We start from the raw sequence: 22,860 nt of genomic DNA on the forward strand, positions 1-22,860 counted from the left end.
GTTTTGTTTTGGGAAGAACACAGATTGGCCTGGACTGGTTGAGGGGAGGAATAGAGAGAAAGAGGTTTTTCAGGCTTTGCAGAGCTGTGATAACCACAAGGAGCAGATTTTCCCTAGCTGATGGGCTCCGCCTCCAGAAGCCTGCATAGCAACAAGGGCAGGCGGGCAGAATCCTCCACTTCCGTCCTCTGAATGACTGGTCACAGAGAGTAATGGCACGTTTCCCATCTGATTTTTTTCTGTTATCCAGGAAAACAGTAATCCACGATTTTGCTTTATGGGGACTCATAGAATGACCACAGTCCCAAGCCCTTTACTGGAACTGTCTCATTTTAATCCACACCATATTATTATCCTTGTTTTCACAAGTGAGAAACTGAGACTTGGAGAGGCCAAGCAGACTGTCCCTTAAAACCACTCAGTAAATGACAGAGCTTAGATTTGAATTCAAGGCGGTTAAAGACCTGTGTGTGTGTGTGTGTGTGTGTGTGTGTATACGTTTAGTTGCTTCAGTTGTGTCCCATTCTTTTTGACCCCACGGACGGCAGCCCACTAGGCTCCTCCGTCCGTGGGATTCTCCTGGCGAGAATACTGGAGTAGGTTGCTGTGCCCTCCTCCAGGGGATCTTTCCGCCCCATGGATGAAACATATGTCTCTGCATTGAAGGCAGATTCTTTACTGCTGAGCCATCAGGGAAGCCCCAAAAGACTTATATGGGATATATACAAATCTGTGAAATTTCAGAGTTTTCTTTAACAGTGGATGTTATGAAATTTTTGTTCTCTTTGTCTTTGTTTGGGTAGAGAGGAGGCATGGCCAAGGTCTGTGGATTTGCCAGCTGGGGTCTGCAGGGGCTGGGGGTGTCCTGGGGTAGGAGCCATCAGCTGCCCTGTGGTGACTGGGGAGGCTCTACGGCAAGGCCAGAGGGCATTCAAGCCATACGCAGACCACCTAGGAGCAGCCACCTGGCCTTGCCTCCTCTGGGATTGGCCAGGATTAGGAAAAAAATGCCAGGATACGGGATTTACGAATGGCTTGTTGAGGGAGGGGGTTGGGGGGCTTCCAGGTTGAGAGAGGTTGGCAAAGAGTGAAAATAAATCTTTGACTCAAAAGTAAGGCAGCAGTGGGCAGGAGGTCTGGGCTACACAGATGACAAGCTGCTCCTTGAAGTGGTTGAGCCAAAGAGAAAGCCTCGGAAGTGCCAGGAATAGAATGGGAAATCAGTGGGAAATTTAAAAGTTGAATTAGAAAATCTGAGATGAAAGAAGCGTCGGGGATATGAGAAGGCTCTCAGCTAAACTGGTACAAAAGGGAGATCTATGTGATTCTGAAGCCTTTTCTCCCATTGTTCTGAGCAGGGCCTTAGGTCTGAACGTTGAATTAAGATGTGTGTTTTTAGCAGAATTGGTGGGCAGGAAAACAAAAGCCAATACTGGCCCCATTTTGCTAGAGAATTAGATTTTAAAAGAGAATTAGACTTTAAAACAGAATTAGACTTTTAAAAGAGAGTTATATTTTAAAAGAGAAAAAAGAAAAAAAGGAAGAAAAGATAAGACTGTCAGGACCAAGCAACAGTGGGAGAAGAGAGCTGAGAAGTCTACCCAAGATTTCCATTTAGAAGTTACAATATGTTAAGCAGGCAGAAACTTACTCCAAAAGACTGGGCTACAAGAAATATCCTGTTAGCTTCTTTTCCTAAATGAAGTCAAATTTGGCTGCAGGTATCCGCTTATCAGGCAGGGTGGGAGGGAGGTTCTTATAAATGGTGTGTATGTGTGGTTTTTTAACAGCTTTATTGATACATAATTCACATACCATACCATTCACCCTTGAAAGTGTATAATTCAGTGACTTTATATATTCACAGAGCTATGCAACCATCACAATTTTAGAACATTTTTGTTACTTTAAAAAGAAACCCTATACTCATTAGCAGTCACTCCCCCCACCCTTTCCCCAACCCTCCCAGCCCTAGGCAACCACCAGTCTGTTCTCAGTCTCTATGGATTTGCTTATTCTGGACATTTTAATAAATGGGATCATACAATATATAGTCTTTTGTGAACTGGCTTCTTTAATTTAGCATAATTTGTTTGCAGGATTAATCTATGCTGTAGCATTTATCAGAACTTCATTCCTTTTTATGGATGAATAATAGTCCGTTGTGTAGATAATGACTTGCTTTGTTTACCCAGTCGCCATTTGGATATTGGGTTGGGTTTTCTCTACCTTTCGGCTTTTATGAATAATGCTGCTGTGAACACATGTATACGAGGAGTTCTCCATAAATCCAGGGGAAGAATCTCTGGTCTTCACTCCCTAAAAAGACAAGATGCTCGTTGCCCAAGTCTGTGTAGCCCATTTGAAAGTTGGTGGTTTTCCTGTTCTCCCTGTGCTTTTAGTGCCCCCTGCCAGACTCTGCAGTGGGATGGCCACTGTTTGCAAGGCTGCAGTGCTTATGGCTCTGTTCCCTGGCAGCCATGGACCACCCCCCTCAGAAGTCCAGCCACCTCCTAGGATATCATGTGGAGGAGGAATCTGCCTTTGCTGCTACTAAAAGGACATGGCACCATCACCAACTCCATTAATTCTACCATCACCAACTTAATTTTTTCCTGTGTAACTGCATCAGCATTGAATTTTCCCATTTGTATTTATTTTTAGTTTATTGTGTTCAGTTGTGTCTTAAAGTTATTTTACCTTGTCTTGCTGTGATGGCTATGGATGGTTCATTTCTCTTCTTTCCTTTCTTACTTGCTTGCTTCTGTTTAGATTTCCTTTGGGTTAAGTGGACCATTTCCTCTGGCCCACTTAATGAATAAAATCTAGGCTTTTTAATGTATATTTATATCAGTTCTTTATATGTACTGCTTCTGAATAGTAAAAGTTTTATCAGTTACATTTGTCATATTTCCATGTTACTTTTTTTAATTTCTCAAACCCTTTGATCTTTTCTCTTTTATTTCTTTAATAGTAAGACCATTTTCCTATCTTCATTTTCCATTTCTAATATAATTCTGCTAGTTCTAATACATAATCTGTTGCCCTGTTTGAAATTTATTTTGTATTACCAGGACCTAAGGTACAAATCATTTTTATTTACATTGACACTTAACAATACTTATTTTTTCACTTTGTATTGCTCCTAATATGTAATTTGTTACATTCCTCTAATAGTCTGAATTATGTTTTTGAAGTATATGTCAGACCAGTAATACTTGTTTTTAATAAAGCTCCATACAATGTTAAATGACTGTGGCTTTACGGTTTACAATCCAGTAGAATTGATCCACTTGCATTAAAAAAAAAAAAAGCTTGTTATTCCTTATTTCTCCATATGAGTTTTACTCATTTGTCTGGTTTTAGAAAGTATTCCAATAGGTTTTAGTAGATATTTGATTAATTTGTCTTAACATGTACTGATGTAAGAGTTGATTCATAAAGGCTGAACGCTGAAGAAATGATGCTTTCAAACTGTGGTGCTGGAGAAGACTCTTGAGAGTCCCTTGAACTGCAAGAAGATCAAATCAGTCCATCCTAAAGGAAATCCACTCTGAATATTCATTGGAAGGACTGAAGCTGAAGTTCCAATACTTTGGCCACCTGATATGAAGAGCCAACTCATTGGAAAAGCCCCAGATGCTGGGAAAGATTGAAGGTTAAAGGAGAAGGGGACGGCAGAGGATGAGATGATTAGATAGAATCACCGACTCAATGGACATGAATTTGAGCAAACTTTGGGAGAAAGTGAAGGACAGGGGAGCCTGGCGTGCTGCAGACTATGAAAACGCAAAGAGTCAGAGACGACTTAGTGACTGAACGACAGCAACGTAGGACATATGGTCGTCTGTACGACCTGAACCATCTCTATGCTCTTAACTCTTCCCGGTAAGTCCATAGGCTCATCCCATGTCCCTTATAATCCCCAGTCCCCTGCTTTCTCCCCTTTCTCTCAGAGGAGTTGGAAATTTACCCTTGAAACAGGGAACATGACTCCATTTATTCAAATTTTATTTATTTTTCTCAGAGTTTTACAATTGTCTTTAAGCATCATGCATAACAAGTTAATTGAATATTCAAGAATTTAATGCTTTGTGTTACTATTGCAAATAGCATTTTTTCCTGACTTTTTATTTTTAAGCTCTCTGGCACAAGTATAAACAAAGGTTATTGATTTTTGAAGATTTATTTTATAGCCACAATTTTGAGAAAGTCATTTTCTGGTTAAATTTGCTTGAATTTTCTAGGAATAGAAACATGTCATCTGGAAATACTGAAACTTTTATTTTATTTCTTTGCCATTTTTGCACATTATTTTTTTCCTGAATGGTGATCTGTGAATACTTCTAGAGCTGGGTTAAATAGAGATGGTAACAATGGGACACTGCTGTTTTGTTTCCAGTGGGTGCTGGTTTCCACTGATGCTTCACAATAAATATGCTTAGCCTTTCTAGCAGGCTAAGAGAAATGCTGTACCATTTTAAAAAAGAAATTAATTAAAAGTTAATGCAAAATTTCAGAGGTCCTTATTAGCACATATTTAATAATTATATATATCTAAGGATTTTCTTTGAATATGCTACATTGTAAAACTAGTTTTTAAAATTGGTATTGGATTGACATGACTGGAACAAACTGTACTTGATTATTACGAATGAGTTTAGGTGTTCAGTGTTTCCCTGATATTTTCATAGAGCAATAAACCACCACCCAGCTTCCTTCTCCTAATCTCCTTCCTTTGTTCCTTCTCCTCTACCCTCTTTTTTTCTTCTGTTCCTCTCCTCTCCCTTTCCCTTGTTGCCCCTTCTCTCCCTTCCTCTTCTTTTTCTTCCCTCCAGTCATCCTTCCTCCATCCCTTGCTTTTGCTGGTGCTTTTGTCAGGTTAGGGAGTCAAGGCCTTTATTTCATAAAGTAACCTGGTTTATGAAGGTTATTTCTAGAATGTGAGATTTCCCCAGAAAAAAAGTAGAACATGAGATCCTTTATCTAAGAAGTGGTTTGGACAAATTTTCCTGTGAGTTGAGTAGTAACAGATAGCTTATTTGAGGGGTGGACCAGGGGCTTCCCAGGTGGCGCTAGTGGTGAAGAACCGACCTGCCAATGCAGGAGATGTCAGAGATAAGGGTTCGATCCCTGGGTCAGGGAGATCCTCTGGAGGAGGGCATGGCAACCCACTCCAGTATTCTTGCCTGGATGGAGGAGCCTGGTGGGCTACAGTCCATAGGGTCACAAAGAGTCAGACACGATTGAAGCTTAACACTGTAATCCTGTAAGGGGATCTGAAGTTGTACAGGAGGATCCCAGATTCTGGGGCACCCTTTAGGAGACTGATATGCCAGCCTTGATTGGAATGACTTTGAGGAGGGAGATATGGATGGGAAAACTGTTTAGGGGTTGGATACATTCACCTATAGAGAAGAGCTGATCTAGAATGGTGGGTGTGGCACTTATATTCTGAGGGTAGAGTTTCATCCAAGGAGCATACAGCTGAGCATGCAGACAGGGAAGCAGGATAGGCACATGTTTTCTGCTCTCAGACATTCTCTGTCTCTGGTAGCTATCCTTCCAACCAAAGAATTAGCTTGGCCATTTAGCCTTGGTCTCTGGTCTGGAAGATATTCTTCTGGGTCAGGTACTGTCCATGTTCTGAGGGCTGCATATGGCTTCATTTGGGGTAGGTCCTTCTCAGATCCTTTTCTTTTTCTCAACACGAAAGGTGGGATGTTTAGGTGATTCTTATTATTTCAATCATACCTCTTAATTTTAGTGGGAGCTTGTGGATCTTCTCTTTGAAATTCAAGTTTAGAAGGCTATTGAGTGCAAGCCTCCAGACTTCTCTTTGACTTCAACCCCAAGCCTCACCCTGCAGCTTTGTTGGCTGATATCTGCATAGAAATTATCTTTCACACAAAGACCTTCATTTTTATGACTGCCCTCTTTTCTTTTTGATATTTATTTATTTATGGCTGTGTTGAGTCTTATTTGTGGTATGCAGGCTCAGTGGTCGCAGCACGGGCTTGGTTGTTCTGTGGCGTGTGGGATCTTAGTTCCTCGAGCAGGGATGGTACCGCCCCTGGCACTGGAAGGTGGATTCTTAACCACTGGGCTATCAGGTGAGTCTGTATCACTGCCTTCTTGTGGTCTCAGCATCAGCGCATTTGCTTTCCTCTTTTTCTTCTTGATGCATGTGTCACAGTGTGGATCTTCATTCTGTTTCCAGTTATGGCTGTTCCTTCTACCTTGGAGGCTGTGTGGTCTATTGATAACAGCAAGGGCTCTGCCTAGGTTCTAACACCAGGTCTACCACTTAAAGTCAATTCTGACTCTGTGATGAGAATCATGGCCATTTTTTCCATGGAGGTGTAAAATGAGATTACCCATACATAAGGCTTTATACAGTGTCTGATAGAGATGAGTGTGCTATAAATACTAGTTGTAGAATCTGCCTGCCAAGCAGGAGACGCAGATTTGATCCCTGGTCCAGGAAGATCCCCTGGAGAAGAAAATGGCAACCCACTCCAGTATTCTTGCCTGGGAAATCCCATGGACCAAAGAGCCTGGCGGGCTACAGTCCATGGGGTTGCAAAAGAGTTGGACACAACTTAGCAACTAAACAACAACAACTGGTGTGGTAAAGCTATAAATTAGGTATTCTGTAGTTCTGTGTGTACTCTGTTTAAAAATTCTGACTCTAATCACAATATGTGTGTGTTTTATCCTATACCACTGAGCAATTCTCTGATACCAGCTGTGTTTCCTACAGTTCAACTCAATTTAACACTGGCTCAGATGGTAAGAAGCTGCCTGCAGTGCAGGAGATGTGGGTTTGATTCCTGGGTCGGGAAGATACCCTGGAGAAGGGAATGGCAACCCTCTGCAATATTCTTGTCTGGAAAATTCCATGGACAGAGGAGCCTGGCGGGCTATAGTCCATGGGATTGCAAAGAGTTGGACACAACTGAGCACACCCAGAGATAGCATCAAATTCCACAAGTGAAGGGGTCTGTCCCCAAGACTCTCCCTGCTTCAGAGATGGGTCGGAAGTCCAGGTTGTTACCTGTGCTCTGACCAACTGGCTATAAATCAGAAATTTGCACCACCCCCTTCTTGGGTTTAATCTGCTAGAGAGGCTCATAGAACTTCTTTACTCACCAGAATACTGCTGCTGCTAAGTTGCTTCAGTCGTGTCCGACTCTGTGCGACCCCATAGATGGAAGCCCACCGGGCTCCCCCATCCCTGGGATTCTCCAGGCGAGAACACTGGAGTGGGTTGCCATTTCCTTCTCCAATGCATGAAAGTGAAAAGTGAAAGTGAAGTCGCTCAGTCACGTCCGACTCTTAGCGACCCCATGGACTGCAGCCCACCAGGCTTCGCCATCCATGGGATTTTCCAGGCAAGAGAACTAGAGTGGGGTGCCATTGCCTTCTCCCACCAGAATACTAGTTTATTACAAATAATATTGAAGGATACAAATCAGCAGCCAGATGAAGACATACATAGAGCGGGTTCCCGAACAAAGGGGCTTCTGTCCTTGTGGTGTTTGGGGCCAAGCATAGTGGCGTGTGGAAGCATTCTGGTTCACCAATCTAGAAGCTCTTGGAATGCTGTCCGTTGAGTTTTTATGGAGGCTTCATTATGTAGGCATGATTGGTTAAATCATCAGCCAGTGGTGACTGATTGAGTCTCTAGCCCTTCCCCCCTCCCAGGAGGTCAGTGAGGTGGATTCCAATCTTTCCATCTCACCATTGGTTCTCCTGGCAGCGCTCATTCTTAGGTGCTATCCCAAAGTCATCTCATTAACATAAGAACAGACACCTTTATCTTGGGATTTGGGAAACTCCAAGGGTTTGGGAAGCTCTATGCCAGGAACAGTGGATGAAGACCAAATATATAGTTCTTATTATAAATCGCAGTATCATACCATCATATCAGTGCCTTACCCTCTTTTCCCAGTTCCATGAGTTTGTAAGTCTACTGTGGTAGCTTCACTTCACTGCTTAATCTTGCTTTGATCATTTATTTGTTCCTGCATCTTTTAAATAAGTGGTCGTGCGCCATGCTCCTGCTGGCCTTCGGAAGGCACTAAGCTGCTGTTCTAATCAGGGCCATGTTTAGGATAAACTTTCCCTTCCTATTTGATCTCAATATACTTAGGTTCTTTTTGTCATCTCTCTGGGTCAGAAGCCATTCCTCACGCACACCCTGACTTCGGCAGCTGTCATTGGCCCAGCACAGACAGGATTTCCTGCTTTGGTGCTCATGGCCCAGCATTTTGAACCTTACAATCCATATTTAGGCTTAATTTGTTACTGGCGCCTTGGTGCTTACAATGCTCAAGTAAGAGCCCTCCATCCTAACGCAGCTGTCCATTGAAAAACTTAGACCCTGGAGAGGAGCATTTGATCATCTTGCCAACGTTCCTTATGGAGACAGGAAAGTTTTTGAAGATCTATGTTTTTTAGAATTGGTTTCGAGTATACCTTTCTTGGTTTTATTATTGTTTCTGTTGGTTTAAGACATGTGGCATTTTTTTATTTTGGCAAATTTGGTTCAGAGGGAATCTCCTGGGCATGTTGCTATTCAACTCATTGAAAAAAAAAATTAACTACATATGCATTTACTTTATGTGTAAAATTATACTCTGTATCATTATCTTAATTGTCTCTATAGTAAATGATATACTCCAAACAATGTTTTATTTTATGAAAGGCTAGTAAATGATCTTTGATAGGCAAGACACCATGACAGCTTTTTATTTTGTTGTCTCACGAAGGACAAATTATCCTTTGAATTATTGCCCATGTCTAGCATTTCTTTTAACATCTTTCAAATGTCAAGGTCTTTCCAGATTAAAAAAAGAAAAGGAATCTGTGAATAACTCAACCAAGGAGCTACCTGCAAAACTCAATTTCTGCTGGTGATTAAGTATGTCACAGAAATCTGGTTACTGATGATGGAGCAGGTATTCTCAGCCTTGTTCTAGCCAAGACTTACTTTGGCACATTTTTTTTTTTAACTGGACCCAGTACAATGCCATCATACACTTTGTGGACGCGTGAAAGCAAGTGGCTTTGTGCATTTTCAACAGAGCCTGCCCATGATGAATATCAAGAAATATTACATGGGTCTCTATAGTAGTTGATTATTCATTCAATCAGAAATAAATTGCATTTCTCCACTCTGCCTTGACCTGTAGGAAGTTTGCTAATGGGAAAAGATAACATCTGATAATGAAAAGACTGGTTGTTTTTCAAGATGTTAAAGTGTTGAGGTCAGGTTCCAGAAAGGACAGAGTCATTTGAGAAGATTCCTAACAATCTCTTTTCTCAGTCCCAGCTACAGATCATCTGCAAGACTCTTGCAGACCACAGAGACTGGATGGTGAGAAGGTGATCTGCATGGACCAAAAGGTCCAGTCCACTAGATGGAGGCAGTTTGCTAGAGGATGAGCTCTGGACGCTGGGACTCTGGTTTATTGCTTTTGTGTCCTTAACAGCTAACACACAGGTCTTGACTGTTCTTTGAATGGCTGAGTGGTTGCCATGGAGCTTTGGGGAATGGGATGTTCTAGCAAAGCTCTAGCACTTCAGTTTTGAAAGCTCTTCTTTCCCCTTTTGTCCTTAAAAGTCATGAGCTGAAACATTGGTTTGTAACTAGGAATGCATTTTAGAATCACTTGGCAACTACTAAAAAAAAAAGTGAGACTTGGGCCCCATCCTCAGAGATTCTGGTCTAATTAATCTAGGGTGGGGCTCAAGCATCAGCATTTTCCAGTTTTCTCATGTGATACTAATGTCCAGCCAGGCTTGAGCCCCCCTGGACTAACAGAAAGACCAGTGTAATGGTCTGAAGTTGAAAACCCAAGATCTGGTGTGTTAGACTCCACCATTGATCAGGCTTGGTTGGATAGCCTGCTGATGAGTAAGAACTCTGTGTCCTATGTAGAGTTGAAATCTTGTAAATAGAATCATTTTTCAGAGGAAAGATGATTTTTGGGGGGCGCAGAATGATAGAGTAACCCAGGAACTAGGCTTTGAGAGACTTGGATTCTGTTCCATCTTAAAACTAACAGTGATCTTGGCCAAAACGTATCTTGGAATCTCAGCTTTCTCATTGGTGAAACAAAGACTTCAAATTAAATTTAGAAATAAAAATAGAATCTTTCAGTTCTAAATGTGGTTTCATAAATGTGCTACTTTTGTGCTGACCCACTCCTGAAGTAGGTAAGTCTATGATGTTTGTGGTACCCAGATGCAAAGTGAGTGTTAGGAAAAATGAGTTATATCCATGTCATTGTTATTTACATTCCCTGCTCTAGTCTATGTCTAATTCCTGAATGTGAGACAGTTCATCTACAGCTATGTTCCCCCTCAATTTTATTGAACAGACATTAAAGGATGGCAGGAGTAGTCTAATTATTTTAGTTGTCAAAAATATTTAAATTTATCAAATAATGTATGTTTTAATGGGAAGGGAGGCCAGAGTGGACAAAAGCAGGACATTTTTGGGTAACTGAAGCTTGTAATTCTTATGTCCTGTTTAATCTTAATAGTTATCAACATTTGTTAATTGCTTGCCACGGACTCGATCCTGTTTTAGGAATAGCATGCCTGTCTTCTCATTCAATACTTACAATAATTGTATGAAATAGATCTATTATTATCCCAGTTTTGCAGATATGGAAATCTAGGCTTGTAAATGTTAATTATCTTGCCTAAGGTTACTAACGAGAATGTAGCAGAACAGAGGTTTGAATTCAGGAAGCCTAGGTCCTAACCACTAAGTCATAGCCTGTGGAGTAACAGCTTTCGTTTCTATGGTGCCTTCACTTATAGGAGCCTGTCATCTTCCTGAGAGCCTTGTGAAGTATTATTCTTATCTCGGTTTTCTGGATCAGCTCAGAGTTTGAATAATTATCTGCAATCCTCTAGTTTGTGTGCAAGTGGTTGCAGCTGAACTTGGTCTTGACTGCAGATCTGATGTTTTTTTCATTCTCTCTGAACACTGGGACAGCACTTTACAGTTTACGGTGCATTTCTATATTTGTTATGCTGTTAAACCTTCACAACAACCCTGTAAGATAAACTGAAAAATATGAATGTTGTACTGGTTAGCTGTAGTCAGGTAACACTCTAGACGCTGTAAGAGATACACCCTGAAATTTCTGACTTCACACAGTATCAGTTTATTTCTCGCTTTTATACAGTCCAGTCGGTAATGAGGGTGATTTGCTGCATCTGTCATCATTCAGGGATCCAGGTAGGTGGAGGTACTACCATCCTCATCCCACAATTTCCAAAGCTACTGCATCCAGCAGCATGCTGGGCAGAGAGTGGAGGATCCGACAGGAAGCTCTGAGGGGCCAGGCCTGGAGTGGGATCTGTGTCTTCCACCCACATTCCCTTGGCTGAGACAGCCTGTGGCTGCTCCAAACAGAATAGAGGTCTGTAAAATGTAGTCTAGATGTGTGCTCAGGAAGACAGGAAAACAGGTTTGGTGAACAGCTGGCCACATTCTGCTGCAACACCTAAAAATAATGAAAATATCAAATAGTACCGATTCTTGCTGTAGGTTAGGCACTCCGTGATCTTGACAATTTACAAACATTATCTCAGTAAATTCCCATGACAGTCTTTGTGATAAGTTAATACTTCTTACAGATGCAGCATTTGAGAGACATCAAACTAAGTGACTTGCCCAGGGTCCTAGAGGTAGATGCTGAGCAGCCAAGCTTGGACTCAGATTTGGGTCTCTCTGACTTTGGAGTCAGTATTCATAACCACTCTTTAAGTTTACATCTTCTTAGGGCGAGTCAGGAGAGTGGGGTTCCAGTCCCCTTTTGCTATTGATGGTACAACATAGGCCTTGACTGATTAGGTAACTAAGCATGTTGGGGAGCACTAATTAGTTTGCCTCTCTTATCCAAGTCCCAGGCCATGAAGGGTCAGAATCTGGTGTGGTGGTTGGTAGAATTACTTAATTTGTTTCCAGTTATCCAGGCTTTTCTAAATCCTGCATCCATATATCTTTAAGCAGAGGCAAAAGGCTTTACCCTTGATTATTCCTGGCACATTCTCCTTGCAGCTGTAGTTTAGGTATGTTAGCAGGGACCCAGGTGCTTGCTTTTTTGTTGACATTTAACCTAGAGTTTTTCAAGCTCTTGTATATATGCCCATGCAACATCTAGGATCTTATTAAATTTCATGTTCAACTTCAGCAGGTCTGGGGTGGGGCCTGAGAGTCTGCATTTCTAACAAGCCCCTAGCTCCTGCCCACCTTGCAAGTCCATCGATCACATTTTTAAAAAGTAATTTATTTGTTTATTTTTGGTTGTGCTGGGTCTTTGCTGCTGCACGCAGGCTTTCTCTAGTTGCGGCGAGTGGGCGCTTCTCCTCGTTGTGGTACAATTCTCATTGCGGTGGTTTCTTTTGTTCTGGAGTACAGGTCCTAGGGGCAGGGTTTCAATAGTTGCAGCTCATGGGCTTTAGAGGGTGGGCTCAGAAATCGTGGTGCATGGGCTCAGTTGCTCTGCAGCATGTGGAATTTTCCCAGACCAGGGATCGAACCTGTGTCCCTCGCACTGGCAGGCAGATTCTTACCCAGTACATCAACCACATTTTGAAAAGTAAGGATCTGGTGCTTGTATAACAGAAATCAGCCTGCTCCCTCGTCCGTTTATTTTAGCACTTTGTTCCTATATGTCATTTCACTTGTTATATTCTAGCTAATGGGATAGATGTCTGTCTCCTCAACTAGAATCTGAGTTTCTTGAAGATTGAGACCATTTATACTTGAAACTTTTATGTCTGGTTTAATGCCTGATTCATAATGATTACTGAATCCACATGTTTTGAGTAGATGACTAATGACTGCAAATGCCAGCATGGTGTGAGGCTGCAGGGAATCCTGCTCTTGGGGCACAGTCAAGGGCATTGCCTCTCACCCTATAGGGTGCTATGTGAAACTATTAGCTGGCTACCTGCAGGTCCCACAGAACTTTTGGTCCTTTTGGGTTCCTTCACTGTTAACAGTACAATGCAAGACCATAGAATAGAGGGATACATAGGGATATTATCCAGCTAATGTTAATTTGGGGGTGTGGGAAGAAGGATCTGGAATACACAGTCCAGAATGTTCCAACCAGCCCAGGTTGACTAGGTATAGTTCCTATTCCTATTTTCTTATAAGTCCCAGGTTTTAAGAGCTTCCCTGGTGGCTCAGTAGGTAAAGAACCTGCCTGAAATGCAGGAGACCTGAGTTCGATCCCTGGGTCTGAAAGATCCACTGGAAAAGGAAATGGCAACCCGCTCCAGTATTCTTGCCTGGGAAATCCTACTACAGAGAAGTCTGGCAGGCTACAGTCCATGGAGTCCCAAAGGGTCGGACACGACTTAGTGACTAAACCACTACAAGGTTTTAAATCTGGGAGCACTTTTGCAGCCCAAACTAAAAAAAAAAAAAAAACCCATCATAAAATGTACATTTTTCTCCAACAACATCCTTTTAACATTTTATTTTACTATAGAAAATCTGTTTTCTTTAAGGAATCAGAATCTGAGGACCATAGCTGTCTGGAAATGGGATGGTATCAATCTACTTTGTAAAGACATTCATGCCTCCACAAGTGGTGGATCCTTGAGGTTATCTGAGGTGGCTGGTTCCTCCAGTTCTGACCAGTGACAGACCACCGACAAGAAAAAAAAGAGGACAAGAAAAAAGAGGACTAGAGGAGAGATCTGGTTTCTGTCAGAAGTTCGGGTGGCTTGTAGAGTAGACCTATTTGTAGAAGGTGAGATCCAGGAATGGAGTCAGGATAGGCAAGAAGAAGGGAAAGTTTCTGAACAATTGTCAGGTCAAACCTTTTTGTGGATTACCACAAAAATCTGATGGCACCTGTGGTGCCTCTGCCCAGGGAGATACATACATGCAACATTTTGTATATGGTTGTGGTGAGTTCAAGGTGTCTTTGGGTCCCAGATTAAGACTACTTGGAGTGAGGAGACATGAAGACTAGGGTATGGGTAACATGAGACAGGATTTAAAGAGGTTCTCTCTCATCTGCTCCCAAGTGGAATTTTGCATGGGCACTAGTCATGCACATGGTTCTACCTTTTGTTATTTGGGCGATTCAGAGAAAGCTGGTTTCTTTTCAAACACTGAAACAATCTCAGAAACGATCAGAGATGCCAAGAGCCATGATAATTGTGCTGCATAGATCATTGAGTTAGTTCTGCTCCTTTAGCGAGATTAGATTTTATTGTCCCAGGCATGGGCACAATATTTCCGATCAGAAGCTCTCCCACGTACTCTATTCATTATTCTGTCTGCCTGCAATACCGTCATCAGATGAATACCAATCGTTCTGGTAGACAGTCCTCAGTGCTATTTGGAGTAACCATTTTTCAGCTTGGTTAACATTAGCATTTTCAGTAACAATACAGGGATGAGGGGAGGGAGATGATGCAGCTTATGTTCACCATCAGGAAAACACAGTGTTTTCTTTTGGTGGAAGTCCATGCAGTTGTCATGATTCTAATTTAAAGACAGAAAGAACAGGAATCCTCCTTGTCTGACTTGCACCTCCAATTCCTGAAAGTGATGATAGAAGGTCTTGGTCCCCCTCCTAGGGGCTTGACTTACTGCAGCCATGGTGCATTTGGGCTGCATGTGGGCTGGTGAACTTGCCTGAGCACAGTAATGTGATACTAAGGACATCATACATGTATCTCTCTGAGTTCCTGCTGTTGAAAAGGATGGTGCTGGTGAAACACAGAATTCCAGAATCATGGAGACTGTTTCCCATGAGTCTGTGTATCAATTAAATCATGCCTTTATATCTAAAAACAAAACAATGGAGATTGGTATTTTGGCTGCCCAACTTCCATTTGCTTGCCTATTAGCATCTTGGTCTCCTATTAAGGAATTACCTTCTCCCCAGTGATACAGTCTGGTAGGGCTAGGAACCAGGTGCCTTATCTTCCCTAGCTAAGGGGCAGGCTTGTGAATCAAAGTAAGCCAATAGTACTCTTCCTCCAGGGATTTCAGTCTTGAAATAGCATAGCTAAGGGACTGAAGATGGTTGGAGAGCAGTCATTTCTAACAGCAGGTCTCCAACAAGAGCAGTCCCATCCCAGACCAATTAAATCAGAGTCCCAGAGGATGAGGTCAAGACATCAATAGTCTTTAAAAGCTTTAAAATCTCCCCAATGATTCTAGTGTGCAGCCACGGTAAGAACGACTGCCAAATAGGCTGTTCTTGAGCCTCTGAAGCTCCCTGGTTTCCACACTAATCCAATACCCTTCTTGTTGAGTCTATGAGTTCCTGAAAACCTTCCTTTAAATCCTCAGATTATTTAAATTAACCAGAGTTTGTTTTGTTTTCTTGCAGCAGATTACCCCAACATTAACTTACTAAAAAAACCCAATTGCATAAATGTGGTTTACTATGAATCCAGTGCAAGTAAGTCACCTTGCCCAGGAACCCAAAAGTAATGGATTTGACAGCTTAAAGCCAACAAATATCCTTCCTTTCCTAATGGAAAAGCCAAATCCACTCATGAAAATAAACCCAGTATTCCACTAACACAAAGACTTGGGGATTTGCATGGTTATTAGGAAACTTTTTTAAGAATCCCTGGAAGGCTTAAGCAAAAGACACTCTAAGTACCAACATGTCTTCTTTTCCTTCTCTACCTGCTAGAGATAAATCAACATGTAGCCAAATAGCTATTTACTGGCAGCAAACATGTATAAATCAGAGACATTGCAGGCACTCTTCAAAGGCAGTTGGCAACAGGAAGGCTTTCTGGACCTTCAAAGAGTTTTTAAGTGCCTTAGATTTTTCCAGTTGGCATCACAGAAGAGGAAATTTTATCGTTGAGAATGAGGGTGGTAAGTGAAAATGGAAAATTTTCCAAAAGCCAGATTTCATTTTGATTGTGATGCAAATCCAAAAAAGAGCCTCTTTGTCTTCCTGCTTCTCCCCTGGGTGTGCGGCTGAGGTTCGGGCTTGGGAACAAAGGTGCAAAGGCATCCCATGCAGCTTTCCTGGAAGAAGAAAGAATTTGTAATTTGTGAATCCTTTATCTGCATTTGTAGTCACATTGCTTTTAATCATAGTCGAATATTGAGGCAGAGTGATCTTGACAGGAAATAAATACATTCTTTATTAAGTGTGAAGAGAGGAGAACCATGCCATGTTGTAAAAAGATTCACACATTTTTTAGTCCTTGGGGGTTGTGTCAAGTGTATTAGTAGCCTTCTTAGGTCACTTACAGAGATCAGAAGTTAGAATGCAGTTGTGACTTTAAAACTCTCAGGATGGGACTTCCCTGGTGGTCCAGAGGTTAAGAGTCTGCCTTGCTGGTGTAGGGGACCTGGGTTTGATCCATGGTTTGGGAATTAAGATTTCACATGCCATGGAGCAACTAAGCCTGCATGCCGCGACTAGAGCCTCAAGCTGCAAAGAAAGATCTTTGCCACATCTAAGAGCTGATGCAGCCAAATAAATAAACAAATAATTTTCTTTTTTTTTTTTTCAAAAAAGCAACACCTGTCAGGTCTCCTTTCACCCCTAGACAAACACCCCTAAAGTCATTGGAGTTCTTTATGATATCTGGGAAATAGGGGCTTAGGATCCCGGGGCCCCTGGGTTGGTCAGCACTGGAGGGGGCATCAGTGGCAGCCACTGATAGCCTTTCCTGCAACACTTCTTTCCAGTCTAATGAGTATCTCAGCTTAGTATGCCCAAAGCACAGCTTTTGAATTCTACTCCCAGACATGTTCTTCCCATTTCCTTGTGGATGGCATCGTCAGTATGGATGCCTTCTCAGCATATCCGCTGTCACTCCTTATATTCAATCACCATAATCTTTGCCAAGCCACTGTAATAACTCCCGAACAGGTTGTCTTGTTTCCACTCTTGCCTTCATCCCTCCAACACTGCAGTCCATTCCTCACAATACAGCTAGAGTGATCTTTTAATATGCCGCTCAGATTACATTGCTCCCACATTTAAAATAGAATAGCTTTTAAATTAGAGAATAGCTTCCCATCTCAATAAAATAAAGCTCAAACTCCTTATGGTGACCATAAAGACCTAGGGTCTTATGCCTGCCTTTTTTCTAAGCCTGCCTTGTTCAATTTTTTCCTCTGCATATCACATTCCAGCTATAGTAACTCTCTTCCAATCCCTTAAACACACCAGCCTCAATTCCTACCCTGGGCTCTTGTAGTTAGTGTTCTCTTTGCCTAGAATGTCTTCCCTAAATCTTCCCAAGCCACTCTTTCTTATCACTCAGATCTCAGCAGCAGTGTCACCTCTTCTGAGAAGCTTTTCATGATTGTCCAATCTAAGGTTACCTGGCTGTCTTTGGGAACTCATTCTACTTTCTCTTCTTCATTGAATTTACTGCTTTTGTGTCCTATTCAACTATTTACCTTCCACTAGAACGTAAATGCCACAAGAGCAGGGATGTTAAAAAAAATGTTATCCTTGTGTCTCCAGTACTTAGAATACTGTCCATCACAAAGTTCATAACAGTAAACCCCAAAGTAAAGCTTACTATTCAGCCCCAACATTCAAAGAGTAACCTAAGTTGCCTCGCCTCAATGTGTAACTTTATTAATAAGTGATATTCTTTTTGAGAAAATTAAAATAATCATTATAGCAGCCCATATAAAGCCCAGTTATTGTGTGGCTGTCTTTAAGATGTCACTTTCAAAGAAACATTTCTCAATCCTCCACAATAATCCAAAAGGAATTAGAATCTTTACTGTAGTCTGAAGTAAAATTCCAAAGTGCTTCTCAAATATCTTCTTCCTTCCTACCACCCTTCCTTAGTATCTCTAAGAGTGGAGAATTGCAACCCATTTATTAATATTTTCCTTTCTTCCCATTTGCATTACAAAAATAAATTTTGAAAATTAAAATATAAAAAGAACACAGCTTGACAAGGCAGTATTCTGTTACTACAGATGTATATTTACTTGAAAACCTTTCTTCAAAAGTTTGTGTTGAATTAATATGTGCACACAAAAGTCCATGAGAACTTAAATTTGTAATTAAAGTAGCAGCTGTTGCACTACAGTTGCCAGATCTTGATATTCTTTTGAGCTACAATACCAGACTGACCTGGATTAAAATCCTCTTTCTGCTGTTTGCTGTCAGTGTAATCTTGGACAAGTCATGTAAGCTCTCTGAGCCTTGGTCTCCTCACTTACAAAACAGAGCTTCCAGTGGTGACCTTACGGCATCCTTTTTAAGGATTCAACGAGATCACGTATGGAAAGCATTTAGCACAGTTCTGACTTCTTGTAAATCTTTATTAGTTAGGAATAATTTTTAACATAAATTACTCTTATAAATGGGACTGGGAATGATGTCAAAGCATATGATCATGATCTAGGGGCTCCCCAGGAAGTTTTACTACACCCCTTCTCTCCACCTATTCCACTCTCACAGGGTCTACTCCAGACTCACTCTGTTCTCCTTCCTCTTTTTAATCTTTTCTGTCAGTCTGAATCTGATAGCTATATGGACAGGAGAATTGTCAGTGGTGGCTTGTGCTTTGATTGGAATATGATGTGTGGTTTGCCTCACTCAGGATGCAACTGGCTAGACCTTTTATACCCTCTTATGTCTCCTACCTCCCAGATTGTGGTAGAGATGACTGGTACATGCTTCCTCATGTCTGAGTTGTCTTAACTGAGGGCCAGCTTGGAGAGCTCAACTGGGGTTATATGCATGAGTTTCCCAATTCTCTTTTACTTGGTCTCTCCACATTGCTAGCTTAAGCTTCCTTATAGCATGGAGGTCTCAGGGTACTTGGACTTCTTACGTGGTAGAAGGCAGAGAGAAAGCAGAAGCTGCTGGGACTTTTATAGCCTGGACTCAGAAGTCCTGGAACATTTCTTCATTACATGCTATTAGTCAAAGCAATATTATAATGCCAGCCCAGATTCAGCGGGGAGGGGAAAGGGACTCCACATCTTAATGGAGCACGTGCATACAGGGAGAAGAGTAATTGTTGGCAGCTGTGTTTGGAGGTCATCTGCCACAGTGAGAAAGTACCCATTCCTTTCATGAAAGGGATTGATGGGAGGCACCAGACTCTTCACATACAATGCACTCCCTACAAGACCACCAACTGTAATTCCTAGTCCTCTTCTTACATTAACCTGTGAGGGTCGGGAGGTAGGCAGGCTGATTCTTCACCCTGATGACCCTTAAAGAGCTCTGTGAGGTAAGACAGGTAATTGACCCTCAAGCTAGTATCTCTTTGAGCTTACATATGAAAACTTAGAGCCTTTTTTTTTTTTTTTTTTTTTTACCTTTTCCCCTCCTGAACCGTTGCACTGAGCAATTAAAATTTCCACTTGACATTCTACTATATGGAAAAGATCTCCCTGTCTTTTCCTCCATGTTAGCTTCTTGGTTATTTTCTCTATCCAACTTATTTCAGCAAGCGGCCTTTTCTATGCAAACTCAGGAACTGAGTAGATTCAATTACTTGATAAATAAACCCATACCATCTGAACTTTTGATTACTCTTTTGATGAAGCTCAGAAAGCAGCTAATGCACTGGGTGGTATCTCTCACTATGCAGACCTGTATCTGAACTCATAAATTTAACTTTGAGAGATACTTAGAGTTCATATATTTGAGTATTTCATTGGGGAGGGTGGGAGTGGGGAATGGGGTCTGTATTCCCACTCTAAGCTTTTTTGAAGGCGGGGTCATAATCCATCCCAGCCCTATGGTTTGTTTAGCACGGTGCCTGGCACATAACAAATGCTCAGTGAATAGTTGTTGATTGAATGGGTGAGGAGAATGTTATGTACAGAGATTGACTATTCCCTGAAACCAGAGTGAACCTGTTCATCTCTCCATTTTAATTTTGTGCAGTTAGTTTTCAGACCAACTTGTAGGACCTCAGAGTTATCTCACCTCCACTTCCTCTTATTGGATCTATCCCATAACTGCAGCAGGTTTTAATCTTTTTGGATGCCGCCCAGGCCATTAGCTTTCATCAAAACCATTCATTTGATAAATGTGCATTTATTAAGTGCTTACTATATGCCAACCATATGGTAGCTACTGTGGGAGATAGAAATAAATTGAAGGAAAAAAAAATACGGTCTGTATCTGATTTTTTTTTTTTTTTTTTGGTTTGGCTTTAAGGCTCTCTGAAACTTGACTGTTGTCCTTCACCACATATTCAATTCCCTGTGTCCTGTTCCTATCCCTTCACAGGTACCAGGGTAGTCTTCTCACTAGCTTACAAGTTTGGCATGTTCATTCTTTCTTTTGATGTGTTACTCTTACCTCCCTCTCAACCTGCAGTATGCAGTTATTATCTCGGTTTTACAGACAGGAATACTGAGACTTCTTATAAAGAGGAATTTTAGACTGAATTTTCCAGGTTGATTGAAAGAGTTAGAGAGGATAAGCAGCTTTCCAAGGCGGAGTCAGGATCTAAATCTAGAGCTTTCTGACTCTAAATGTAGTGCTCTTAGGGTGTTGATTTGAGGATTAAATGACTCGTATGTATAAAGCCCCCGAACACAATGATTGGCATGTATGCTGCTGCTGCTGCTGCCTTGCTTCAGTCGTGTCTGACTCTGTGTGACCCCATAGATGGCAGCCCACCAGGCTCCCCTGTCCCTGGGATTCTCCAGGCAAGAACACTGGAGTAGGTTGCCATTTCCTTCTCCAATGCATGAAAGTGAAAAGTGAAAGTGAAGTTGCTCAGTTGTGTCTGACTCTTAGCGACCCCATGGACTGCAGCCCATCAGGCTCCTTCATCCCTGGGATTTTCCAGGCAAGAGTACTGGAGTGGGGTGCCATTGCCTTCTCTGGATTGGCATGTATAGCCAACCATTAAAAAGTTCCTAACAGAGGCCAGATTCATTCCTCATTAATAAAACAAACAAAAACCACCTGTGAATCATTCTCCTTTGAAACTCAACGTAGTTCATAGCAAAATAAAGGAATTTATATGCAGGACTTATTCAGGTCCAAACATCTACTTTTTTAGTATCCTGAACCATAAAACAGCATTCAAAATGCCCGCCCCCCCCCCCCCCCGCCCCGGCCATATGTTACTGTCCATGGTGCTGAATTGTCATTGTCTCCTCTGTCTCAGAAAAATGTTCTAAATCTCAGGACAAGAAATAGTGACAAAGAAGAGGAGCAGGAACACAGAGACAAACAGAAGCTGTTGGAAAGGCCTGTTTGGTTATAGAAATTTCAAGGGAGAAAATAGTGAGGCCTTTGTTTGCTATGCTTTTCAAATACAGACATTGTTTGTCATTCAAACTCAGGAATCAAATAGCTACAAATATATTTTCAGATAAACCCTCTGCTCCCCTAACATGCTGCTGAGTGCTATCAGAAAATCAGAAATCAAACAGATTTGTGTAACACAGTATCTCTCACTGTTAAAGCTTTCTATTTAATCCAGAAATTTAAATAATTTAGATAATGAAGGACAGTTGTAATTGCAGTTCATTTATTCTAGAAATGTTTACTGAGACTTCTATGTTCTGGGGACTGTACTTGGCAACCAGACATAGAGTAGTGAACAAGAAGTGTCTCCATCACTGTTGTCATGGAGACAACATTTTTGTGGGAGAATACTGAAGATAAACAAATAAATATACATAATTTGAGATTCTATTAAGTACTATGAAGAAAATAATCAGCATTTATCAAGAAAGAAAATTATCTTTTTTCTTGGCAGTAGTATGTGTGGAGGGTATTGTACATAACTGATAATACTGACAAGTACTAGCATTTATTTAGTGTTAGGTGACAGGCTCTATTCTTAACATCTTACCTATCTTAACTCATTTAATAATTACAGCTCTATGATGTGGCTGCTATTATCATCATCCCCATTTTATAGAGGAGATGGCTGAGGCACAGGAGGGTTAAGTGCTTACCCAAGGTCACATGGTGAATCAAAGATAGAGCTGAGATTTGAACCCAGATAGTCTGTTTTCGGAGTCTACTTCAGAATCTGAAATGACCAGAAGCCAGTGGTGAGAGTGAAAGGAAGATGAAAAGAGGAAAAAGGATAAGAGAAGCAATCTCCTCAAGCACACACACAGAGGGAGTTTAGAACCTTGGGAGAGGGAAGACTTTCAGAGAAGTTCATGCGGAACTTTGCAACTTGCTTTTGCAGAGTGTAACCTTCTGGTCTTTATGAATCAGTCTTCATTTCACCTCTTGTTTCATACCAGTGATTCTGTTGCTGGGACCTGATTCCTAATGAAATTCTGCTCCACTAGCTTCTGGATACAGCTCCATCCCATCACTCTTGAGAAGGCAGTTTTAATCGGGAATTTTTATGTTTCTACCTTCGGTCTCTGAGAATAACTTCAGAGACAAGGAAAAAGACAGAGTGTCAGTTTGGTTTATGAAAAATTTTGCATTGAAAGCTTTAACACTTCTTTAAATTAGCCATTTTTCCTTTATGTGAAGGAAACTTGGTGATATCTGAATCTAATCCTCCCTAATCTGACTCAAGCACACTTCCTTTCAGTTCAGTTCAGTTGCTTAGTCGTGTCCGACTCTGCAACCCTATGGACTGCGCTACACCAGCCTTCCCTGTCCATCACCAACAGCTGGAGCTTGCTCAAACTCATGTCCATCAACTCAGTGATGCCATCCAACCATCTCATCCTCTGTAATCCCCTTCTCCTCCTGCCTTCAATCTTTCCCAGCATCGGGGTCTTTTCTAGAGTCAGTTCTTCGCAGGTGGCCGAAATTTTGGAGCTTCAGCTTCAGCATCAGTCATTCTAATGAATATTCAGGACTGATTTTCTTTAGGATTGACTGGTTTGACACTTGCTTT

General features: G+C 41.5%; 1 protein-coding gene and 1 long non-coding RNA gene across 7 annotated transcripts in view; one reads left to right on the forward strand and one right to left on the reverse strand.

Annotated features, from left to right (window-relative positions):
* Nucleotides 1–22,860, forward strand: part of KIAA1549L (KIAA1549 like) — a 316,445-nt gene that overhangs the window by 123,852 nt on the left and 169,733 nt on the right. The window lies entirely within an intron of this gene.
* Nucleotides 6,133–7,606, reverse strand: LOC147358395 (uncharacterized). 4 transcript variants are annotated; one of them, XR_015142241.1, is made up of 2 exons: nucleotides 7,472–7,606; nucleotides 6,133–6,325 (listed from the first exon to the last, which is right to left on the reverse strand). It is a non-coding gene; the product is annotated as an uncharacterized LOC147358395 (long non-coding RNA). The 4 variants fall into 4 exon arrangements; XR_015142242.1 differs by having other exon boundaries at nucleotides 6,133–6,288; nucleotides 7,472–7,598; XR_015142240.1 differs by having other exon boundaries at nucleotides 6,133–6,319; nucleotides 7,472–7,598.

This window comes from Bos grunniens, chromosome 15, assembly GCF_055505025.1.
Source record: "Bos grunniens cultivar Pamir isolate PY7600 chromosome 15, Bosgru_T2T1.0, whole genome shotgun sequence".
NCBI lineage: Eukaryota > Metazoa > Chordata > Mammalia > Artiodactyla > Bovidae > Bos > Bos grunniens.